Below are 24,321 nucleotides of genomic sequence, written 5' to 3'. Positions count from 1 at the left end.
CTGGGTCTGTGGTTAGCATGGCAGCCTTGATTATCTCTGAACTGCCTTCAGGGTCATTCTTCCCTTTTCTTGAAGACAAGGCATGGTGGAATCCAAGCAGCTCCTTTGTCTCAATCCTGTAGAATCCTAGAAGCCCAACAACCTTCCTTCATTCCATACCATTTTCTATGTGCCCTTTAGTTCCAAGTGGCAGTGTTTCTGCTGGTATAATCCCATCTCTACCACTGCCTTCATCTAAGATGGCTGATTAAATTCATGGATAATCTCTTTATGAGGTGATCATTCAGCCACATACTTGCTTTTCTTTCCATAATATAATTTCTCATTTTTTTGCAATATGGATAGGCTATTTTCCAAATCTTCAAATTCTGGTTCCTTTTTGCTAACAGTTTCTTCAGTTTAACTCTCCTCTTGCATTTTATTATACACAGTAAGGAAAAACAAGGCTACACCTTCAACACTTTGCTTAGAAATTTTCTTTGCTAAATATCCAAGATGGTCGCTCATGAATTCTATCTTCGACATTACAAAATACCATAGACTGGGGGGTTTAAACAACAAAGATGTATTTTCTGACAGTTCTGGAGGCTAGAAACCCAAGACTAAGATGCCAGCACAGTTGGTTTCTGATGAGACTTCTCTCCTTAGTTTGCAGATGACCACCCCCTCTCTGTGTCTTCACATGGCCTTTTCTCTTTGCACATGTGCAGAGAGAAAGAGAGAGAGTTCTGGTGTCTCTTCCTAGTCTTATAAAGACATTAGCCCTATTGGATTAGGGCCCCATCTTAATGACCTCAATTTACCTTAATTACCTTCTTAAAGGCCTTATCTCCAAATAGTCACAACGGGCATTAGGGCTTCAATAAATGAATTTGGGATGGACACAATTCAGTCCATAACACTAATATTCACACAAAAATGTCTAAACAAATATTCAAAGCAGCTTTATTTATAACAGTGAAAAACTGGAGAGAATTCAAATCCTTCAGTGGTTGAATGGATAAACATTGGCACATGCACACACTGTGATATTTCGCAGAAATTAAAGAGAATAAACTATTGATACACATAAAAATATGATAAATTTCAAAGGCATTATGCTGAGTAATAATTGTAAACCTCAAAAGGTTACATACTATATGATTCCATTTATATAATATTCATGAAATGGCAAACTTATAGTGATAGAGACTGAATCCAACTTTGCCAGTGATTTGAATTGGTGAATGGTGGGAGAAAGAGTGAAACTATAAAGGGGTAAGACAAGGAAAGTTTCCTTGGGTTTATATAATAGTTCTGCATCCTGATTATGGGTAGTTACATAAATACATATGCTAAGATTCACAGTACTGGACCCCAAAATAAACGTTATTTTTACTGTATGGTAATTTAAAAAATAAAATTAGAAGAAAAAAAAAGAATGGAATGGATGAATAAAGATGACTCCGGAAATCAGAAGTCTTGCACAGGCTGGTTCTTGCTCAACAATGCAAGGAACTCAGCAATATCTATTTATCATGAGGCCTCGCACAAGAAATCACTTCAAGTTTGAATTGAAAAGAAGCATGACCAAGAGTAAGTTTGAAATGGTCTCCAGGTGTGATAATTAAAAGAAAAAAGTTGCCTAATTTGTCATTTCTATCAACTGAACAGAAATTATGTGAAAACATTGATTAAAACAACATAATTACTGATTTTTTCTGAAGTACAGGCAAAAAACCCCATAAAATTATTTTAAATTTAATATATCTTCATTGTATTACTTATAAATACTTACTATCTCATAAGCAGAAAACCCAGATATGCATAATAATTAAATGAAATCTATTTTTTAAATATTTTGTTAACTTTCAGTTATGTAAGACCATAGGTGTACACATATTTTTATGTCCTTATGAAGATATATTTGCCAAGTTGAGAGTACATGAATGACATTGTATTAGTCAACTTTTGCTGCAGTAGTGGTCTCTCACAAACAACTCCAAAATCTCAGTGCTATAGCAGGAAATATTTATTTTTACTCACATTACACATTATAGCTGCAAATTGGTTGTAGTGCTATAGCTCTGCTCTAGGCTATGGATGGACTTTGAGCTTGTCCCATTATCTTCTCACTGTCAAGAGACATACTGTATAGCACATGGAACTCTTCTCAATACTCTGTAATGATCTATATGTGTAAAGAATCTAAAACAGAGTGAATACATGTATATGTATAACTGATTCACTTTGCTGTACAGCAGAAATCTACACAACATTTTAAATCAACTATACTCCAATAAAAAAATTTTTTTTAAAAAAGAGTAGTTGTACTTCTGAAAACAAGTTTCTTTCTGATATAATGTGCTGAAATTTTATAATTTTTACAGTCGGTATCAGAAATTCTCTTAACGGAGGATCATATATGTTTTGGAAATACCTTAAATATCTGTCTGACTTGAGTGATCAAAATGGAAGATCAAGGGGTCTAAGCACCTTGTCAGTGTACCAGAAAAGAAAGCTAAACTGTTCTGATTTAAAACTGAAGGAAAATTTTGGGGATATGGGAGGGGAAAAAAGAAAGGAAAAGAAGGAAAAGGATAGAGGATCCATTGAGATGATACAAGACTAAGTACCATTGGGAATGAAGCTAACTTTAAAAATATTCCAGAATAGGAAGGAATTTTAACAGTGGTCAGGTTGATGATACGCTGCACACTATAAATTACTCTGCAGTCCTCAAATTTCCTCAGTAAAATCTGCTAAACTCAAATGCCTCTTGAGAAGAGTGTTTTGGTGAGGAAGGTAATGAGTTTCACTTTAGGGTCAACCTGGCTTGAAAGAGAAACAGCCACAGTATGGAAAACAATCCTCTCCCTGAACAAACTTTCAGGAACACAAGTTTGGAACCAGAAGTGACCAGGGAAAATAGAAGCCCTCTGAGAATTCTCAAAAATTTAGGGGAGGGTTTTGGAATTCCACTGGCCAGGGAATGAGGAAGGTGATATATCAGGCAATCTTATCTAGGTCACAAACGGCAGGGAGGGAAACTCCAGGTCACTTAGAGAAATACCTGACCATATTTTCTGTCACATGAGAATTGCTGTTAAAATCATGGCTCATTTGTAGCCCATATGTGGCTCATTCATTTATATACTTTTATTTTATTTTTTTATTGGAGTATAGTTGCTTTACAATGTTGTGTTACTTTCTCCCATACAGCAAACTGAATCAGCCACATGTATACATATATCCCCTCTTCCTTGGATTTCCTTCCCATTTAGGTCACCACAGAGCATTGAGTAGAGTTCCCTGTGCTAAACAGTCTGCTCTCATTAGTTATCTATTTTATACATAGTAGTGTATATATGTCAACCCCAATCTCCCAATCCATCCCACCCCCTCCCTTGGTATCCATATGTTTGTTCTCTACATCTGTTTCTCAATTTCTAATTTGCAAATAAGTTCATCTATACCATTTTTCTTGATTCCACATATATGCGTTAATATACGATATTTATTTTTCTCTTTCTGACTTACTTCACTCTGTATGACAGTCTCTAGGTCCATCCACGTCTCTACAAATGACCCAATTTTGTTCCTTTTTATGACTGAGTAATATTCCATTGTATATATGTACCACATCTTCTTTATCCATTCCTCCGTTGGTGGAGAAAAGAGAACCCTCTTACGCTATCAATGTAAGTTGATACAGCCACTATCGAGAACAGTATGGATGTTCCTTAAAAAACTAAAAATAGAACTACCATATGACCCAACAATCCCACTCCTGAGCATATACCTGGAGAAAACCGTAATTCAAAAAGATGCATGCACCCCAATGTTCATTGCAGCACTATTTACAATACCCAGGATATGGAAGTTTATATATTTTAAATCTTATTCTTGGTTCTACTTTATATCGCCATCACAGATTTTCCTTCTGCTTATGTCTTATTCTTTATTTTTACTACTTTTCTGTGCCTTTGAATTGTGCTAATCCACTCATAAATTGTGTTTGGAACATGCTTTGAAAGGAAGAAAGGAAGACAGCAAGAGAGGAAGGGAGAGAAGAAGAAAGAAAGGAAGAAAACAGCAGGTTTCAAAAAATTTTGGCCTTAATGTCTCTTGGATTTTCAGTTATTTAACTTGTTCTCCATCAGTTTGCCATCAACAGCTCTTCACCCTCACCATACCCCTTGTAACATACATACTCAAAACTCAATTCTTATAATAAATGAATCCACATTCATCCATTTATAAAGCTACTATAACTGATCTGCAATATAAGTAAGATGGATTTTACTTATCTCTCAACACGCCACAACCTTTCTTTCAAAAGACAGCACATATTGACTTGATGATTTTCTAGGATTTGGAGTTCACTTTTTAGTTAGGAAACCAAAAGCGCTGCTGCCCAGAACAGGAATAAAGTGATGACCTTACAATCAGTAGGAACACGATGCAATCAAGGAAGCTCATTATTCTCACATTGTTCAGAGAAGTGAAAGGTAAAGGCTATTTTTACTGTTTCTGTCTTTTCTTTTTGAACATCTCTTCAAACTTTTGGTGGCCTGGTGATTGTTTATTTATAATTTTCTAGGATTCTCCTAACCTCCAAATAACTAAGTGCCTAGTGACCTCATAAGTTTAGTCCTCCCCTGCCTTGGTACTTCATTACAGACCTCATCTCCACTGGACTATCACTCCCTCCCCACTGACAAGATGTGTTTATTGTTTACCTCACATTTTGAGGAGCTGATCTCAGACGGCAATAGGACTCTCTTAATACAGAAGAAAAACAGAGACTTGGATTAGCTTTACAGATTCCAATGATGAAAGAAAGGGGAGTGGATGTATGGGACACATCAGTAATGCTGTCTGCCAGACTCAACTTCTTTCATGACACAAACCCTTGTTCCAGTGGAAACAAAGCAGAGACTATCAAATGACCTATGACTTTTGACTTTACCAAAAAACAAAACAAAACAAAAAACATATTGAGAGAATCAGAATCATTCTCTTTGTGCATGGGGAATTTCACCTGAGAAATACAAAGGAAGACCACAGTTGGTGGAAGACCCTGGTGCTGAATAGTAATAATGTAAAATAAAGAAACTGTCTGAAGTAAAGCATCTCTTTCTTTACAGCTATAAGAACTTTGACTAGTGGATGGTAATTTAAAAAAAGAATTCCTGAGTACTATTAACATATACCCCATCTTTGCTCTCATAATACCCAGGTCTATCAAAGCACTTGCCACCTTATAATTATTAGTTTACATTTAGTTTACAATTATTCCCGACATCACCTACCAGACAATGGGACACTATGAGAGCGGGGAATGGTCCTGTTCATATTTGTATAATTAGTGCCTAGAGACTAAAAATAATTGTTTAATAAATAAATGTAAAATGATTCCATTTAGAAACAGAGTTCATTTCCCTCTACTCTCTTAACCCCACCAACCTGAGGAAAAACAGCAGGAATCAACAACACAAAGCCACTCACATAAATAAGGAAAGGAGATAAAATAGGGTTAGGGGAATAGTAAGGAGAAGGATAAAAAATTCTAGCAGTTATGGCTTAAGGGAAAGTTAAGAAAAAATGCAAGGGGGAAGGGAGGACACCAGTAGATATGGTTTAGTTTGTTATTCTACTTAGTAGCACTGATACTTTCCATTCTTAAACCAAATAATTTATTTTTTAATAAAACAAATCTGGGCATTAGATATACACATAGATACACCTCTTTCTTCTCCACTTAGAACAGGCCTAAGTAGTTCCCAGATCTCAATTCCACTCTTCTCATTCAGAAACAAAGAGCAGAAGGAAGAGAATCTTCACAGAGGGCAGGCCTTGGCATTACGGAAGCCTAAGTACCTCATTTCCTTCATAAAGGTAGAAATTATCTAGCACAACAGTCATTCAAGGATAAAAGAGGCTGAAATCCACATGCATTGACCCTCTCAGGACTCAGGACATGAAGCTTTGACAGCTGGGTGTGGCCAATCCTCAGAGTTGTGAAGGGAAATATAATAGCATTTTATAATCTGAAGGCACATTGACTGCCATGACTTAAAATTCCCTTTACTCAGTAGAATTTACAACATCTTTAACAAAGATTTTCTGCTTTGATTTCTTTTTTCTCAGTAATATAACATCAGCATTACTCTCCTTTGACATCCTAAGAAGGTCTTCATAAATATGCATTTTCTATTGAATTTATGATACAACCACTTCCTTACTTGTGCATTGATATTATAATGTTATTTACTATAGTCGTATGGACAGCATCTTGGGAACACTGTGACAGCATTTTAGTTGTCATGAAAGTGAACACTTAAAGCACATTTGGACAAAAATAACTTGGAGGAAAAAATACCAAATAGGACCTAGACATAATTATCACAGTTTTTTAAAACAATTTAACAACCTGAATACTCATTAGAAATTTGTTCTAGTTCAGGGGAAGATGAGACACTAAACGTTGATCCCTTTTAAAAACACAGAAAGGAATTTTGCCTGAAACAGAAAAACAGGACAGAATCTAGAACTTCTAGATACATTTTAAAATGCAAGATATTTTTTTCAGGGTCTCTATTTATTTATTTATTGTAGAGGTAACATTATAAAACATAATATTTGAAACTATATCACAAAACTATAGTAATCAAAACAGCATGATATTGACAGATGGAACAGAATTGTGTGCTCAGAAATAAATCCACACATATATGGATGATTTACAACAAAAGAAAAAAGAACATACAATGGAGAAAGGACAGCCTCTTCAATAAATGGTGTTGGGAAAACATGCCACATGCAAAAGAATGAAACTAGACTACTATCTCACGTCATATACAAAAATCAACTCAAAATGGATTAGAGACTTGATTGTAAGACCTGAAACCATAAAATTCCTAATTTTATGGCCATATGCTCTTTGACATCAATATTAGCAATATCTTTCTAGATATGTCTCTTCTGGCAAGAGAAACAGAAGCAAAAATAAACAAACGGACTACATCAAGCTAAAAGGCTTCAGCACAGCAAAGAAGACCATCAACAAAATGAGAAAACAACCTACTGAATGGGAGAAAATATTTGCAATCATATAACCAATAAGGGGTTAATATCCAAAATATATAAAGAACTCACATAACTCAACAACAATTAAATGCAAGATATTTTTATTATCTACCTCTTCAGTTTTGTTGTCAAGTAACTGTATCAAGAAGATATTAATCTACATTAAAATAGGCATTTTTCAAGTGTACGTTTTAAATATATATTTCAGTTTTAGCAGTATAGACTATCTCTAAGGTTAAAGTCTATTTCTTCTCAACTTCTAGGGTAGGAATCTATTTAAACCCAATGATCCATTTTAGATATATTTTTCATGCATTAGCTACCAGTACTATCTCTTACATGTATTTGTAATTGCCCTGATAGAATTTAATAGATGCCTCTAGGTACTATGGGTAGAAGAAGAAATAATAAAATAATAACTAACATTTATATAGCGCCTACACTGCCAAATGCTGCTAACCAAACATTTTATGTACACAAACTCATTTAGTCATGACAAGAATCTTCTGAGGTATGTATAATTACTCTTAACACTCTAGCAATGAGAAATAGCTACCAAGAGATGAACCATTTTTCAGAGCATAGAGCTACCAAGTAATGGAGTTGGAATTTGAACATGTCTGACTTAGTGACTATGTTACAGTGCTTCTTGTAAGAAGAGAAAGAGAAAAAGGGGGCCGGAAGTCTGTATATGGTGGAACATAATTAAGCACATCCACAAATGCTTCCAATTCGTAAAGAAAGAGTTCTCCATTTGCCATACCTGCAGGGAGGCTGGTGGAAGGCAAGTGTCACTGACCCACAGCAATGATTGATAAATCCAAGGCAGGATTTCTACATCATGTCTGGTGGGATCATGTCTGAAAGGAATTAAGGCTTATAACCTCAGGGTTGTGAATGGACTCCTCTAGAACCATATATAGCACCATCAAGTCCTTTGACTTTTATGCTGTTGCTACTAGGACTCTGGCAAATAATTCTATTTTATAAACTATTTAGGTTTAGGGTTCCACATAGTGGGGCATCTAATTATAGTTTAGGCATTAGCTATCATATATTCAGAGATATTAAAGTCATTTTCATAGTTCATTTTTACTTTAGCTGTAGCTATTTATGGCTTAGTTAAAATTCAGCATCATATTTTGATTCTCTTAAACATACTTTTTGCTAAATGTTATTAATTTGCATTAATCATATTACCAAGGTAGTAGACAAAATTTACCAACTCTTAAATATAGTGATTCACAACAGATCATTAGAGCAAGGGAGCATGTAATACCTATCAAAAGCCTCATGGATGGTCCAAGAGCCAGAGAAATGTGGACATCTGGGCAGAGATCCCTCTGGATAGACACCAGAAATGGCAGCAGCTGGGTTTCCCAGTCAGGTAATTTATGCAAATTCATTTAATGCTCAATAGAATTTAAATGTGTCTTATTTTAGTACCAAATTATTATTTTTTTTACCATTAGCCAATATATTTGTCAGGATCTTCTGACCACAATGAAATCTTATCAAACAGCCTCCATATTCAGTTTAGACATCAATGAATTTTTTCCCTTAAAATGTCAATGTGTAGATAACTAATAAGTGACATTGGAACACTTTTTTATGACCTCAAATTTTTCAAGTCAATAATTAATTTCTTTCTGACTCCCTTATTTGGCCTTATGATATGAATTAACTCATTCAACCATTCAATCCATGGAATTAACTTGGTGATAACTTAAGACAGTTTAATGAGAGAATATTTCCATATATACCTAATCCCACTCTCAGTTCTAATGAAAAATTGCCCCAAACATTAATCATTAGACAGTCACTCCTGAAAAAAATCACCCAAATGAATTCTTTTTTCAATTAGACACTTGGAAGTTTCAATAAAATTTCCCAGGGACTTTTCAAAGAATGGATTTGCCTGGTTATGTTCAAACTATTCCTAACATGGGAGCTGGGTGATATTCAACATAACCAAATATAATGCTAGTTTGTTTTCTTCAGTTTAGAAAAATACCTTCTTAAATAATTAGCTTGAAGGTGAGTGCTACCTGAATCTATTACTATTGTTAGAAATTATATCTAGTGATTTTGCTCTCCATTTCATTTATAATGCGGAAAGTAGATAACCCTTGTTTGTTTTGCTTTGCCTTGATCATAGATTTATGCCTCTAAGAGTTTATTAACTATATTGGTAGACTTGACCAAAATGTAATAAATACACACACACACACACACACACACACACACACGCACACCACGTTTCTATCAATGTATTATCCTCTTTAACTATCTGCTTCATTTATTTTTTTTTTAAAAGTAATACATTACACAGGTGGTTATGAAAGAGTCAAATAACAGAAGTATTTGTAATGAAGAGCAATAAATTCCTGCCTAAATATTCCTCTTTCTACCCCCAACCTAATCTGATTTCCTCCCCCCTTATAGTTAACTTTCAAAAATCTTTTCTTTTGAAGTTCATTTGATTACCTCCACATCTTGAAATATTATTGTATCAATTACTATGGTTTGTCAACTTTACATATTTCCTACTGACTTCCTTATATTCTAGGTAAGGATTCCCTCCCTTCCACCATTAATACTTCCTCCCTCTGATAATATTGTTTTTCTAACTAATTTAATTGTTCAACTGTTGAAATTCAAAAACATATTAAAACTACATCTCCTGTACCACTGAAAAAAGTCAGTATATCTTGACCTACTATTTTGGTTATTCTTATAAGTGTGTAGTGGTATCTCACTGTTGTTTTAATTTTTATTTCCCTGATAACATATGATGTGGAGTATCTTTTCATATGCTTACTGTATTTCTTCTCTGATGAGATGTTTGTGAAGATCTTTGGCCAATTTTTAAATTGGGTTGTAGTTTCCTTATTGTTGAGCTTTAACAGTTCTTTGTATATTTTGGATGATAGTCTTTTATCAGATATGTCTTTTACAAATATTTTCTTCCAGTGTGTAGCTTGTCTTTTCATTATTTTGACAATTTCTTTCACAAAGGAGAATTTTTTTTTTATTTTAATGAAATTCAGCTTATTATTTCTTTCATGGATCATGCCTTTGTTGTATTTAAAAATCACAGCCAAACACAAGGTCATCCAGATTTCCTCCTGTTATGTTCTAAGAGTTTCATAATTTTGCATTTTAAATTTAGGTCTGTGACCCACTTAAAGTTTTGTGAATGATGTAAGGTCTGCGTCTAGATTTTTTTTTTTTTTTGCATATAAATGTTCAGTTGTTTGAGTGTCAATTGTTGAAAAGACTATCTTTTCTCCACTGTATTGCCTCTGCTCCTTTGTCAAAGATGAGTTGACCATATTTAAGTGGGTCCATTTCTGAGCTCTCTATTCTGTTCCCATTGATGAATTTGTCTATTCTTTCACCAATATCACAAAGTCTTTATTATGGTAGCCTTATAAGTTGTGACTCAGGTAATGTCACTCCTTCAACTTGGTAATTCTCCTTCAATATTATGGTGGCTATTTTGGGTCTGCTATCTCTATGTATAAACTTTAAAATCAGTTTTTCAATGTCCAAAAAATACTTGCTGGGATTTTTTGAATCTACAGACCAAGTTGGGGAAAACTGACATCTTGACAATTTTTAGTCTTCTTATCAAAGAACATGGAATATCTCTCCATCTATTTAGTTCTTCCTGATTTTACTGAGAAAGTTTCTAGACATTCACTCAGTATGATGTTTCCTTTAGGTTTTCTGTAGATATGCTTTATCAAGTTGAGGAAATTCCCCTCTATTCCTCATTTACTGAGAGTTTTGATTGTGAATGAGTGTTGTATTTTGTCAAATGCTCTTTCAGCATCTCTTGACATGGTCCTTTGATTTTTCTTCTTTAGCTTATTAATGTGATGGATTACATTATTGATTTTGAAATGTTGATTCAGCCTTGCATACCTGGGATAAATCCCACTTGGATATGGTGTATAATTATTTTTATACATTACTGGATTTCACTTGACAATAGTTTCTTAAGGATTGTTGCACCTATATTCATAAGAAATATATATACATACTATATTAACCAGGATGACTTGAAGCTTCCAAAGAGAAAAGTAGGAACATTTTGTTAGATTCTATCTGTTTCTCAATAAAGTAATAAAGTGGGCAAACAACTGTCAACTCAGCTATGACTCAGAAAATAAAAATGTAGCAATTTCATGCATATTTACAAGGGTAAGTCCATAAGTTTTCAGCAGCGTCCAACGCATCATTTTTATAAAAGTAGTTTGACAATAACATAATTTACTCTCTTGGGAAAATGCTTTTATCTTAGATTTTGAAATCAAGAGCAATTCACTATGGATGAAGAACAGGCTCCACTAAGAAGAAATGTGGAAATAACATTGATTGAGCATGCTATATGACAAGCAATTTGTTATGATCTTTCACAACCTGTATAGCAATTTTTATAAGAACATTGTGGCTTTATTGTCTTGGAGAGAAGAGGAATGGAGAGTCTTATAAAATATTTTAGGTTTAGATATTAAGTAGTGTTTTTAAAGATGTACCACTTTGGCTAAATGAATTAGTTAGATATAATTTTAGTACAAATTTACTCACTAGTATGGTAAGAAATATCTACGACTCAAAAGTCTTCATTAGAAATAATATTAAATTTAGTCTTCAGAAACAAGATTAAACAGCTGAGCCAGTAATAGTAGATTCTTGCTTCATTAAAAGAGTCTTAGGGGGAAAATAATCTAATAAAAGACACCACTTCTGACATAGTTAGTTTGAGAAAGAGTGCACTGTTTTTGATGGTAAGAGAAAGGAGGTAAGAATAGTATAACAGTCTGGCCAGGAATGAAGAATAATGCCCTTGGCATTTACTTTCTATTTACACAAAACTCTGAAACAACCCAAGCCAGTCAGTATTCTCAAAACAGGATCTTTGGCAGGGAGGAACTGAGTTTAGTATAGTCTTGACCTCAAGAGGAGTCGATAATATACCAGGCTACACCCATCTAGAGGAAGACACTCAGGCCATGAAACTACCATGCTTTTGATGGAGGATGAGAGAACATGGGCAAATGGGTGGTTAGTGCCACTCCTTCTCTGTCCACAACACTCCATAAATATTTCCCTTCCTTTCCCTTCCCTTCCCTGTCCTGTCCTTCTCTTTTTCCTTTCCTTTCTTTTCCTGTCCTTTTTAAAAAATATATAGGCACACATAAATAAGATGCCGTGGGTTAAAATAAGATCCTTCCTAGAAACCTTAAAATTTACATCTAATGTTTAAAGATTCTTTAGAGTTACAACTTCTGGAACATTACTCATGACCATCCCATGAAAATTAACAATTAATCAAGTCTGAATTAACTTGCCAAGGGGATACTCCAAGTAAAGAGCAAGACCAGGAGGTTATGGAACCCCTGGCAACCTAATTCTAAAGGTCCTCCCCTAACATTCCCTGATGAACTTCAATAGCATAGAGAAATTATAATGAGATTATTTAGATAAGGAACAAATGCCTCACTTTCTCTTGTCATCCCTGAGTATCTGTCATCTCTGAGTGTCTTGTGGGATGCTCCTTCTCATTTTCACTTGATCTTATATCCTACCGTGTTGCATACATCTTCTTTTAAAATATGTAGCATTCACTCAAACTATTCACTCTGGTTAAATTATCCAAGGGAGCACTTCTCTGTGCTCATGGCTCCCTTTGAACTCACTGTTAAGTCATGAGCAGAGGAAAGGGCAGAGAGGAATTTACCTATGGGACTGAATTGAAATGTTAAGACATATGCATGAGCAAAGATAGAAAAGGGCTAGAATAGGGATAACAAGATGATAAATATCTCTATTTTCTGATAAGTATCTTTTCTAATAACTTCAAAGCACTAAACCTTCTATACATTAGACATTACACTAGAGAAGAATGGCAAATCCTTTAAAATTAGTCACTCATCACTTTATGAGAAATGAAATACTGTAAGTATGCATCATAAAGTTGTGCATTCCATTATTATATGCTGAATGTTCATTCCAAAGAAAATGGAAGACAAAGGAAATATTAAGCAGCGTAAGAAAAGCCATAGCATTATTAAAAAATCTAACAATATTTCATTCTCCCAGAGTCTGGGATAATGAAATTTTACAGTAAATCTTTATCCATAACTAGTATACTTAATGTAGGTTTTAAATTTAAACTCTGGATTTATGCCTATAGAACTGACAAGTCTCATTGCCATTCAACACCACTTTCATCTTGGCTACAAAAACACGGTATTATTAAAGACAAGATGCAAGTCATACTCAAGAAAATTGACTTACTTTACTGAGCAATGTTGACTTTGGATAAATGAAAAATGCATAAACCTTGAGATCCTTGAATGTGAATTAAAAAAAAAAAAACACTTATTTTGCCTTCTGTTTAGATTTAAATGTTCAGAAGTTGATCATAGGCACATAATTGACTGGTAAAAGCAACATGTGCTATATCCCTCCAGGACCTGAGTGGCTGACAAGAAGCCCAAGACTACTCATCAGAGATTACCCTGGGAAGTAGGAGAACCTACCCTCCTGTCTTGCATAAGACAAGAAAAGTTCATTATTCTGCCATTTTACACTAGAATGAACACAATATGTCAATTTAATAACATATTAATATTATTTTCATACATTTTAAGCTGATAAATCCAGAAAACTTATAACATTTATTGACTTCCTATTATGAACCTGAACCAGTGCATTGTCTAAGGAATCAGAGATGAGCAAGAGAGAATCCCTGCCTTATAGGAGAAGGCAATCTAGTAGAAGACAGATACAAAAAAGAGATACTGTCAAAGTAATACGGAAAACACTGTGAAAATGGTAATAAAAATGATGTTAATATTTATTACATGCTTAAGATGTGCAAGGTACTATGCCAAAGTGCTTTTTAACTCACTGAATCTTCTATGCAATAAGTACTATTATTATTATAAATATCCCCAGTTTATAGATGAGGAATGGGAAGCTTATAGAGGTTAAGATTACTCAGACAGTACAGGATAGCTTGTAAGATCAAACTAGACCTGTCTGAGGCCAAGACTATCAATCACCCCGTTGCCCGGCCAACCAGAGAAATGCTCAGAGTCCTGTAAAAGCCTAGAGCAAGGGTACTTAGCCCTGTTAGAAGTCAAAACAGGTTTCCTGCAGAGGAGGCCTCAATTGAATTAAGTCAGGTGAAGGAGGAACAAAGATGTTCCAAGAAGTGAGGACAGAAAGAGCAAGAAGATAGAAGTGTGACAAAATCTCAGTGTTGTTTCCTTACTACATCATGAATGCTGAGGTGGCTAGTAAGCTGAGGCAAGGGGGTACGTCAGGAGGTAGTTTACGTCCTTTGCTAAACAGCTTGACCTTGAGGTACAGCATTTAAACGATTTCCAGCTTGAGATAACAGATTCAGATACATATTAAGAGAGACCAACTAGGTAGCTGTGGGGGTGATGAGGTGAGTAAAACTGAAAGGGCGAGGGATAATAAGGACAGAATTGGGGCAGCAATAGAAGATAGTGTTAACTTTCATGTTCACAGCCTCACACACGGTAAACACCAAGGGTATGTTAAACTGTTAACACTTCTCCCCTAAATAATTCAACCCTTGATAAATAGCTCATTAATTTAAATATAGAACATTTGCTACTTCAGAGCAGATATTTACCTAAATCAAATATAAGGACTTGATATTCTTTCAACTGGACAGAAAATACTAGCTTTTTCTTCCATTTATTTCCTAGATCGTGGAGAAAGAAAAAATCTAGAAACCCAGTTCCCAGTGAGTTATCTCAGTGTTAGTTCCTGCGTCCTCTGTGAGAAAGCAAGCTCATAAGTTTATAAGAATGAGGATTCTGGGTGAATGACAAACCACACTGAAATGACTAAAAACTTAAAGTTCTAAATAAATGTTAATATTTCACTCAGTCTGTATAGTAAACATTTATATGTCTACCTCTTTTTTATATTCCAAGTTATATCTTAAAAGATTAGTGGAAAAAATGGGTGGAAAACTTGTTTAATCAGCATGGGAACCCTGTAAAAGGTGGCCTTCACATTATAACACAAAAATACAGCAGCCAGAAGGTGTGATTTTATTGTTGAATTACTAAACCTGCTGAGACATTAAGACATATACAGTTTGTTAAGATTCTATTAAAGTTAAATTAAACTTGTAAAAGAAGCTAACCTTCTGTACTTACAAATTTTTTTCATTTATGACAGGAACATTTCAATTAGCAATCTAAGAATGCAAAATATCAACAGTGAATTCTTTCTAATTAGTTTCACTTTGAAATCAACAGCTAAGCTAACAAAGGATATCTCCATTATTGGACTTCTTTTTATGTTAATGAAAATAAAAATTATTATAAACTATTTAATTTAGGAAATATAATTGGCTTCAAAAGAGTATGAGCAAAGTATTGGCTACTTTATCTCGACTTAATTTGTTTTTAATATAAAAACAATTATGAAAATTAGGCAATTTTTAAAAGTACATCTTTATGTACATCTTGAGTTATATCTATTTTCTATATGTACATCTGTCAGGAGTTCAGCTGGGCTGGGATAGAGAGAGCTGAGCTGTCAGGTATAGAAGGCCAATTAAAGCAACAAAACATAAGTGAAAGAGTTAAGCCTTTAATTGTTTACTACAATGAGTAAGAGAGAGTCTAAAACCTGGAGAAACACTGAGTCTCCCTGTTTCATTTTTCCTCATGGAACAGAAGCACTGGCCAAGGAACACTGGCTGGTGGATCAGCTCAGATGTGGGGGTCACCTCACTGTTGAGGGAGCCCCAAACAAAAAGCTCAGGCAATTTTAAGGGCTGGCAGGTGGTGGGGGAATGGCTAGGAGTGGGAAAGTACAAGTAAGAGTGGGGAAAAGCGTCTGTAAGGTTCTCCCCTCCACTCTTTAGGAGACCTTGGCAGGTGCATGAAGAGCACCTCTGTCCAAGGCTCAGCTAGAGAGACCTATTTTATTCTTTTTTATGGCTGAGTAACAGTCCATCATATATATGTACCACATCTTTATCCATTCCTCTGTCAGTGGACATTTAGGTTGCTTCCATGTCTTGGCTGTTGTAAACAGTGCTGCTAAGAATACTGGGGTGCATGTATCTTTTCAGATTATGGTTTTCTCTGGATACATGCCCAGAAGTGGGATTACTGGATCATATGGTAGTTCTATATTTAGATTTTTAAGGAACCTCCATACTGTTCTCCATATTGGCTGCACCAATTTACATTCCCACCAACAGTGCAAGAGGGTTCCCTTTTCTCCACACCCTCTCCAGCATTTATTGTTTGTAGACATTTTGAGGATGGCCATTCTGACCAGTGTGAGGTGATAACTCACTGTAGTTTTGATTTGTATTTCTGTAATAATTAGCGATCCTGAGCATCTTTTCATGTGCTTTTTGGCCACCTGTATGTCTTCTTTGGAGAAATGTCTACTTAAATCTTCTGCACATTTTTTGATTGGGTTGTTTGTTTTTTTGATATAGAGCTGCATGAGCTGTTTGTATATTTTGGAGATAATCCCTTGTTGGTCGCCTCATTTGCAAATATTTTCTCCCATTCTGTGGGTTGTCTTTTTGAAAAAGAATGAAATAGTGCCATTTGCAGCAACATGGAGGGACCTAGAGATTATCATACTAAGTGAAGTAAGTCAGAGAAAGACAAATATCATACGTTATCACTTATATGTGGAATCTAAAAAAAAAAAATACATATGAACTTATTTACAAATCAGAAACAGACTCACAGACTTCAAAAACAAACTCATGTTCACCAAAGGGGAAAAGTGGGATAAATTAGGTGTTTGGGATTAACATATACACACTACCATATATAAATAGATAATCAACAAGGACCTGCTGTATAGGACAGGCAACTGTACTCAATATTCTGTAATAACCCATATGAGAAAAGAATCTGAAAAAGAATGGATATAGACATATGTATAACTGAATCACTTTGCTATACACCTGAAACTAACACAGCATTGTAAATCAATTATACTCCAATATAAAATAAAAATTAAATTCAAAAAAATAAATAAAGAGACCTAGAAATGAAGGCACCTGAGCTAGCAATGAAACTATGTGAAAGATCATGATCAGCCAGCAGGGCATGAGTCCTTGGCTGCAACTCCCTTCACAGAATGCAATGACTGTGTACCAAATCTGGTGTGCAGAAGGCAGTTTTCCCATGAGGGCTATCAAGTCAGCTTGAAAAACACACATATCTTTCTACTAAACTTTGGTGTGGAAAACAGCCACATCAAATAAAATATCCACTGGTGTAATACTTCTATATGATTAACGAAATAGGTCATTTCTACAACTTGACTTTAAAGCATCACTATATTGGTAATCCCATGGATAAAGGGCATATAAGAAAAATGCCTGGGGCTTCCCTGGTGGCGCAGTGGTTGAGAATCTGCCTGCCAATGCAGGGGACACGGGTTCGAGCCCTGGTCAGGGAAGATCCCACGTGCCGCGGAGCAACTAGGCCCGTGAGCCACAACTACTGAGCCTGCGCGTCTGGAGCTTGTGCTCCGCAACAAGAGAGGCCGCGACAGTGAGAGGCCCGCGCACCGCGATGAAGAGTGGCCCCCGCTTGCCGCAACTAGAGAAAGCCCTCGCACAGAAACGAAGACCCAACACAGCCAAAAATAAATAAATAAATAAATAAATAAATAAATAAATAAATTTATAAAAAAGAAAAATGCCTATCTTGTTAATGGACTGATTTTTTACTCCCCAACCTGGGTGTTATTTTCTTGTGTACATAAGTTACCTCTGCCATGTTCCATTTATAATATTCTCACTACCCAAATTCAGGTACAGAGTAAATAATCATCAAGAAAGAGACTTAGTGTGATACCAGTGAACATCACTTATTAGGATCAGATATCCTTTTCCTGACCTCTCACTGTGGATATACCAACAACAAATATAAATGCAATCATCAACTCCCAAAAGTAGCAATAGACAAAAGGCAAGAATCAAGAACCTGAAGAATCATGAGATCAAATCAACGATTTTTTTAAACAAATACCTCATAGAGAGTTCTGTACAAAGATTGCATGGAAGATGGTGAATGGAACCAAATTTCAAAGTCCAAAATTCACTAAATATAAATTTGAAATGAATCTAAATCAGAAAAAAAGAAAGCAAATAAACATCACTTGAAGCTACTGAAAGTCAGGAAAAAGCAATGGGCAATGGATGTGGACTGGTGAAAGAAGTTTCAGGGTGAGTTATTAAATATATGAGTAAAACAGGAATAACGGTTTGCAGAGAAATTCAAGTAGTGAGGTCAGGAAGATAAGAAGAGGAAAAAAATTCAGACATACTAGAAAAGGAGATGCTTATTTGAAGTCATACACTTAGTCCACCTGGCAGTATTTTATACACTGCCTTCTAAGAGTCACAACGTTCCCAGGAAATGGAGGTTCAATTTTTCTGTTCCAACCATTTCAGTAATTCTTGCATATGAATGTCTTAAGTAAATATAAACCAAAATCTAAATGTCACCTATAACTGTGCCAAAAAAGATTTAAAAAATACTAATTGAGTAGAGAGCTCCCATTGATTAGCACCACACACAGTACAGCCAATTAATTTAGAAAAATTGTTCATTAAAAAAGGCTCAAAAAACAGCCTGCAAATGTTATGAAAGGTTTGTATAGATAATAATAATTTGTCCTTTTAATTTTTCATAGTTCTAATATACAGCTTTATATAGTTAACTGTTTAAAACTGAATAAGCAATGGTAATGAAAACCTAATGTTTATTTCTCTTTATTAAATATCAAAAATTGTACAAGGTTTATTACTGTCATCTCATTTAAGAGTGCTTACATGAAAACTACGAGGAAACTACTTTTCTCACCCCACTGAAACTGAGCAATGATATTTACAACAGCTCATGATTCAAGAGAAACTTGAGTTCATAATTGCCATAGACAATTTTCTTTGGTGACAGATGATCATACTCATTATCCATTTCAATCACAGCTTATTCTCTTGCTGTGTTTAACTGCATTACTCCCCATGGTTTTGGCAAGATGATGCAAAACTAAGTAATTTAATTAATCTCAATTCATGACCAGTTAGTTCAATCAAAACTAGTTTATTGTTTACATATTTCTGACTATTTTATATTTAGCTGCTAAGAAATGATAGTCTAAATGCATCCAAAATAAAAGTAGGGATTTAGTGAATAATCAACGTACAGTTTGCCAGGCTTGGGAGCATATGTAAATACAGATTTTTTTTTTCAGCCATCAGTTAACTGATTCACGTCACATAACCTGTTTGTTACATTAAAAGACACTTACCCTGGACTTCTCTGGTGGCACAGTCGTTAAGAATCCTCCTGCCAATGTGGGGGACACGGGTTCAAACCCTGGTCCGGGTAGATCCCACATGCTGCGGAGCAAATAAGCCTGTGCACCACAACTACTGAGCCTGCGCTCTAGAGCCTGTGAGCCACAACTACTGAGCTCATGTGCCACAACTACTGAAGCCTGCGTGCCTAGAGCCCATGCTCTGCAACAAAGAGAAGCCACCGCAATGAGAAGCCCGTGCACCGCAATGAAGAGTAGCCCGCGCTCGCCGCAACTAGAGAAAGCCCACGCCCAGCAAAAAAGACCCAACACAGCCAATTAATTAATTAATTAATTAATTAATTTTTTTAAAAAGACACTTATCCTGAGCTATTTAAATTTAATTTTTCAGCTATGTATGTCTTAAATGTAGTTTGCAACCCAGATCCATTTCCCTTTACTCCCTTTCTTTACTGTGATAAAAATAGCTCCTTCATAATTTTATGTTTTCTTGTGGTGGTTTATCTTTTGGAAAGAATAAACTTTACCAAAGATGAGAAAAATGAATCAGAAACCAGAGTTCATTAATCTGAATTTCAATTTATATATTTAATTTCAAATTATATATATAATTCTAATTATATCTTCTCATTTTGTTTTCATGATAGCTTTTTAAGAAGTAGAAGACGGAAACTGTGGCTGAGAGAGAGACAAGCAGGAATTGAGAAACGTAAAAATAAAATTAATGAACCATATGAAATTGTTGATATTCTGGACTATTCATAAGCTAGTATTATTAATACTTATGAACATATTATTTAGTTATATAAAGTCCTAAAATATTTTCATAACAATCTATTCTCCAAAAGATAAATTCTCCTTAGAGTAAATTAATGTTTTCTTTTAGATAAAAATATATGAAGAATATATTGATAAAGGATAAAAATATATTCAATATATTGATGAAGACTATATTGGTAAGAACTCATTATATCCAAAATTATGTTCCTCTGCCCTTTAATCTCCCTCTTTCTCAGTCCCTAGGTCTCCAGCTACTGCAACATGGCTGGGAGTCAGGAGCACATTAAACATTACTTTAAAAGATTTTATGAAGACAAAAGGAGGTTTATGAAGACAAAACTTGTTAACTGAAACAATATATAATAAAAAGAAACAAGTGAACTGGTCATTGGGTGAACTGGCTTTCAGCTAATTGACCTAAAGCCCAGTTCTGCTTAAGCCTGGTTCTTCTAAAGAGATAATAGCCAAAGTTTCATTTGGACATGTCTGGAACCCAGCTATGCTCAGTCTATATGGAAAACAGTCCTTCCATCTGGTCTCCATTATACTGTGTCTCAAATATGATCCTCATTGGTGTCAGTTTAATTTTTCAATCTTCTCTTCTACCATTTCACCAACATTTTATCCAACAGTGTTATCACCAATATTTCCAAAACTTCCAGGGAAACTGTGTGACTCTATATCAAGTAAACAGAGCCCACTTATTAGGAATACAGATCCTTATTTAAAGACTTAAAATTTGTTTTGTTTTTAACGTAACAACTTTCCTCATAATTTATTTTATAGTTTGCTGAATATTTGCTTCTTAATGGCCCATTGAGTTATTTGGCAGAAGTTCTGCTGAATCTTCATTGCATATAATAATTATTATAGTCATCTGCACGTTTATATATATCCATCTTTAGTCCCTCATCTCTGACATTCATGATAAATATGCTATACCCAATACCCTGAAAAGAAATACTTATGGGACTCCATAAATGTAGCTGCTTATAAACTTAAATAAACTATATTAATAAAAACATATTACTTTGATTCGCCAACTAATTTTCACTGTGTTATTATATTATCCCCCAGGTTTTATAAAAATCAAAGTGCTTAAAGGTGTAATAATAGTTTAATAGGCATAAAAATTTATATTCCAAAATGTGGGTCAGAGTTTTTCACATAACTAAAATTTTTGCAGTAGTGAAAAAAATTAATAGTATCTGCATTTAAAAATAAATTCAGCATTTTCACCTAAAATACATTTCATTAATACATATATACATTAAATCGATAACTTTAAATATTTCTATTATTCTAATAAAGTGAAATTTCAAAGCACAACTTGATATGTAGCAGTTTTAATATTACATACTATGAAGTAGTTGAAATGCCTATGTATTGCCAAAGCAATATAAATAACTTCTTCATAAAATCATAGTAATTAGAGCAACTGTTTACATTAAAACATTACTGAACTTCTTTCTCAGAATTATTATCGAACTGAACTGGCATTCTTGTGCTTCATTTTAACAGACTTAGGAGGCAGTGCTTTAAAAAATATTCTACATTGATAATTTGTTCAAGTTATTTAAATAAAATGTTTTATTCATAAATATTTTATAGTTTCTATATTAAAATAAGGCATTAAATGTCCTTTGAATTGCTCTTTTAAGTGCACAATTTTCATCCCCTTCCCAATGTGATAAATTGCCAGCTCATTTTAGAAACAACATAAGTGGAGGAAAGAGAAACCAAGAGGCAAGCAGTAGACAGTTTTACATAACTTTATAATGAACTCTTCCTGGAATTATTGTAAAAGAGACCTCTTTCCATCTGGGGAACTGCTGTTGGGTCACCAATTCATCATGGGATGGTATAAGTCTCTGCTCACAATAACAGAGAGAACCAAGGACAGGAATCAGGACAAGACACGGTCCAAGTGAGGCATTTATTGAAGGTTAGGTCTGGACCTACAGATGGCAGATTCTGGGCAGGCTTCCCTCCAAACCAATATTCTTTAAATATTTTGTTCAATCTTTGTTAATGTGAGCAAGTAGAAAACTGTCCACTTATTTAAAATGTATTATGTCTTTCTTTATATTCAAGCTAATAGATATGTCATAAATAGTAAGTATAATACTGCAATTTAACTTACTATATATTTGGAATTATGTCTATATTATTGTTTTTCCATCATTCATGAAATGGATGTAGTAGTCATTCAGTTTGGATTAGAGACATTTACTTGCTTTCCATCCTCTAGGGTTGTCAGATTTATTAAGAAGAAAACAAAACAAACAGGATAGTCACTTAAATTTGAATTTCTGATAAACAGCAAATAATTTTTAGTAGCAACATATCCTAAATATTGCATATCCTATATTTTAGCATACCCCAATTTTTGAGACATATTTACACAAAATGTATTCATTGTTTGTCTGAATTTCAGATTTAATTGGATGTCCTGTATTTTATCTAGTAATCCTACCACCCCCATTTAGAAACTGTGGAACTCAATTCGAGTTAAAATATAATAGCCAGAAATGTTCTTTGCCCAGAACTCTTCATGGGACATACATTTTTTAAAGGATGAATTGCAGGCTAAGTATCCTGGGCAAGGAAGCTTCTGGTAGAAGATAAAGCTGGAGAGTTTAGGCTGTTTTCTATTCCACACAGGAGTTGAAGGAGATTTGTACTAGGAAGATAGTGGAAGAGCTAAAGAGAAGACAGAATTATAGGATATGAAAGTGGGAAAATCAACAGGGAAGGCTATTTGTCTGAACTAATGGAAGCTAAAGCTGTAGAGTGCTAATGTAACAAGGATGTTTTCTGGTCAAACTAGGCAGCCTTTAACTAGTCCACCTGCATCGCTCTAGCCCCCCTGCAATTAGTCTTCACACAATAGCCAGAGCAATCTTTTCTAAAAGCAAATATGATTTTGTCACTTCCATTAATAAGATCATTCATGACTTCCTTTTGCTATTAGAACAAAGATCATTCTTCATCTGGCCCTTGCTTCACTTTTCAGCTACATCTGCTACCCTGCTTCCTCTGGCCATCCCCAAGCTCTCCCACCACACTGGCTCTCTTTATCTCCCAGACCTGGAATTGCTCCCTGTGCAATAGAGCTTTGAATCTTTTGTTCTTGATTTTCTATGTCATATGACTCCCATTCATTCTTCTGGTCTAAAATGTCATTTCCTGTCACAAGCCATTCTATACTTCCCTGTCTGTATCAAATCCCTCTATTATATGCCGTCATCAAACTGGGTACCTCTCCTCTCTACCACTGGTTATCTCTCCTCTCTACCACTGGTTAAGAGTTGAATTTTTTCATGTCCACCACTCTTCATGATAGCAAATATTAGAGAGATATACAAGTAGAGAGAATAAAATAATGCAGCCTCATGTTTCCACTGCCCAGATCCAGTGAAGAGCCATTCATGGCAGTCTCATTTCACTATGCCCTCACCCAGAACTCAATCATATTATTTTGGGACAATGCCCACTTCCTTCCAAATAATTCAGTATGTATCATTAAAGGATAGGTACTCTTTTAGAAAAGTTACTGCAACTTAAAATATGAAGTATGTTTGCATGATTATTTGATTCACGTCTGTCAACCCCTTTGGACTATAAACTTCAAGAGGATAGAGACTATATCTGTTTTTTAATTATCATTGTATTACAACATCTAATACATTTGAGCACAAGGTAGTTTCTCTGGCCTATAAATAGATGTTGATTGAATTATTTCATGTATTCTTTTCATTTTACCTTACCCCTTTTAATTTACATTTTTCATCTATCTTATTTCTAGTTTTATTATATTTTGTAACTAGAATAGGAAGTACTACCATAGGGCAACATCCATTGATACCTCAGAGGGTTGATCAGCATGTCAAATGTATTTATTACTCCTGATTCAATTGTAGCCTAAGGATTTCCCTTCAGGGAAGGTTGATGGATGAATGCCTAACACAACATCACCTGAAATGCAGTGGAGTACCTCAGAAAGTTTCCTCAAATGCTGACACAGCATACAAAATTTGTGGAGTGAATATTTTTTAAAAAATAAAATCTAACAAGATGAAATTTAATAAGAAAAAA

The sequence above is a fragment of the Eubalaena glacialis genome, chromosome 8 (genome assembly GCF_028564815.1).
Source record: "Eubalaena glacialis isolate mEubGla1 chromosome 8, mEubGla1.1.hap2.+ XY, whole genome shotgun sequence".
NCBI lineage: Eukaryota > Metazoa > Chordata > Mammalia > Artiodactyla > Balaenidae > Eubalaena > Eubalaena glacialis.
The sequence above is the reverse complement of the archived record's forward strand: the minus strand, read 5'-3'. Positions refer to the sequence as shown.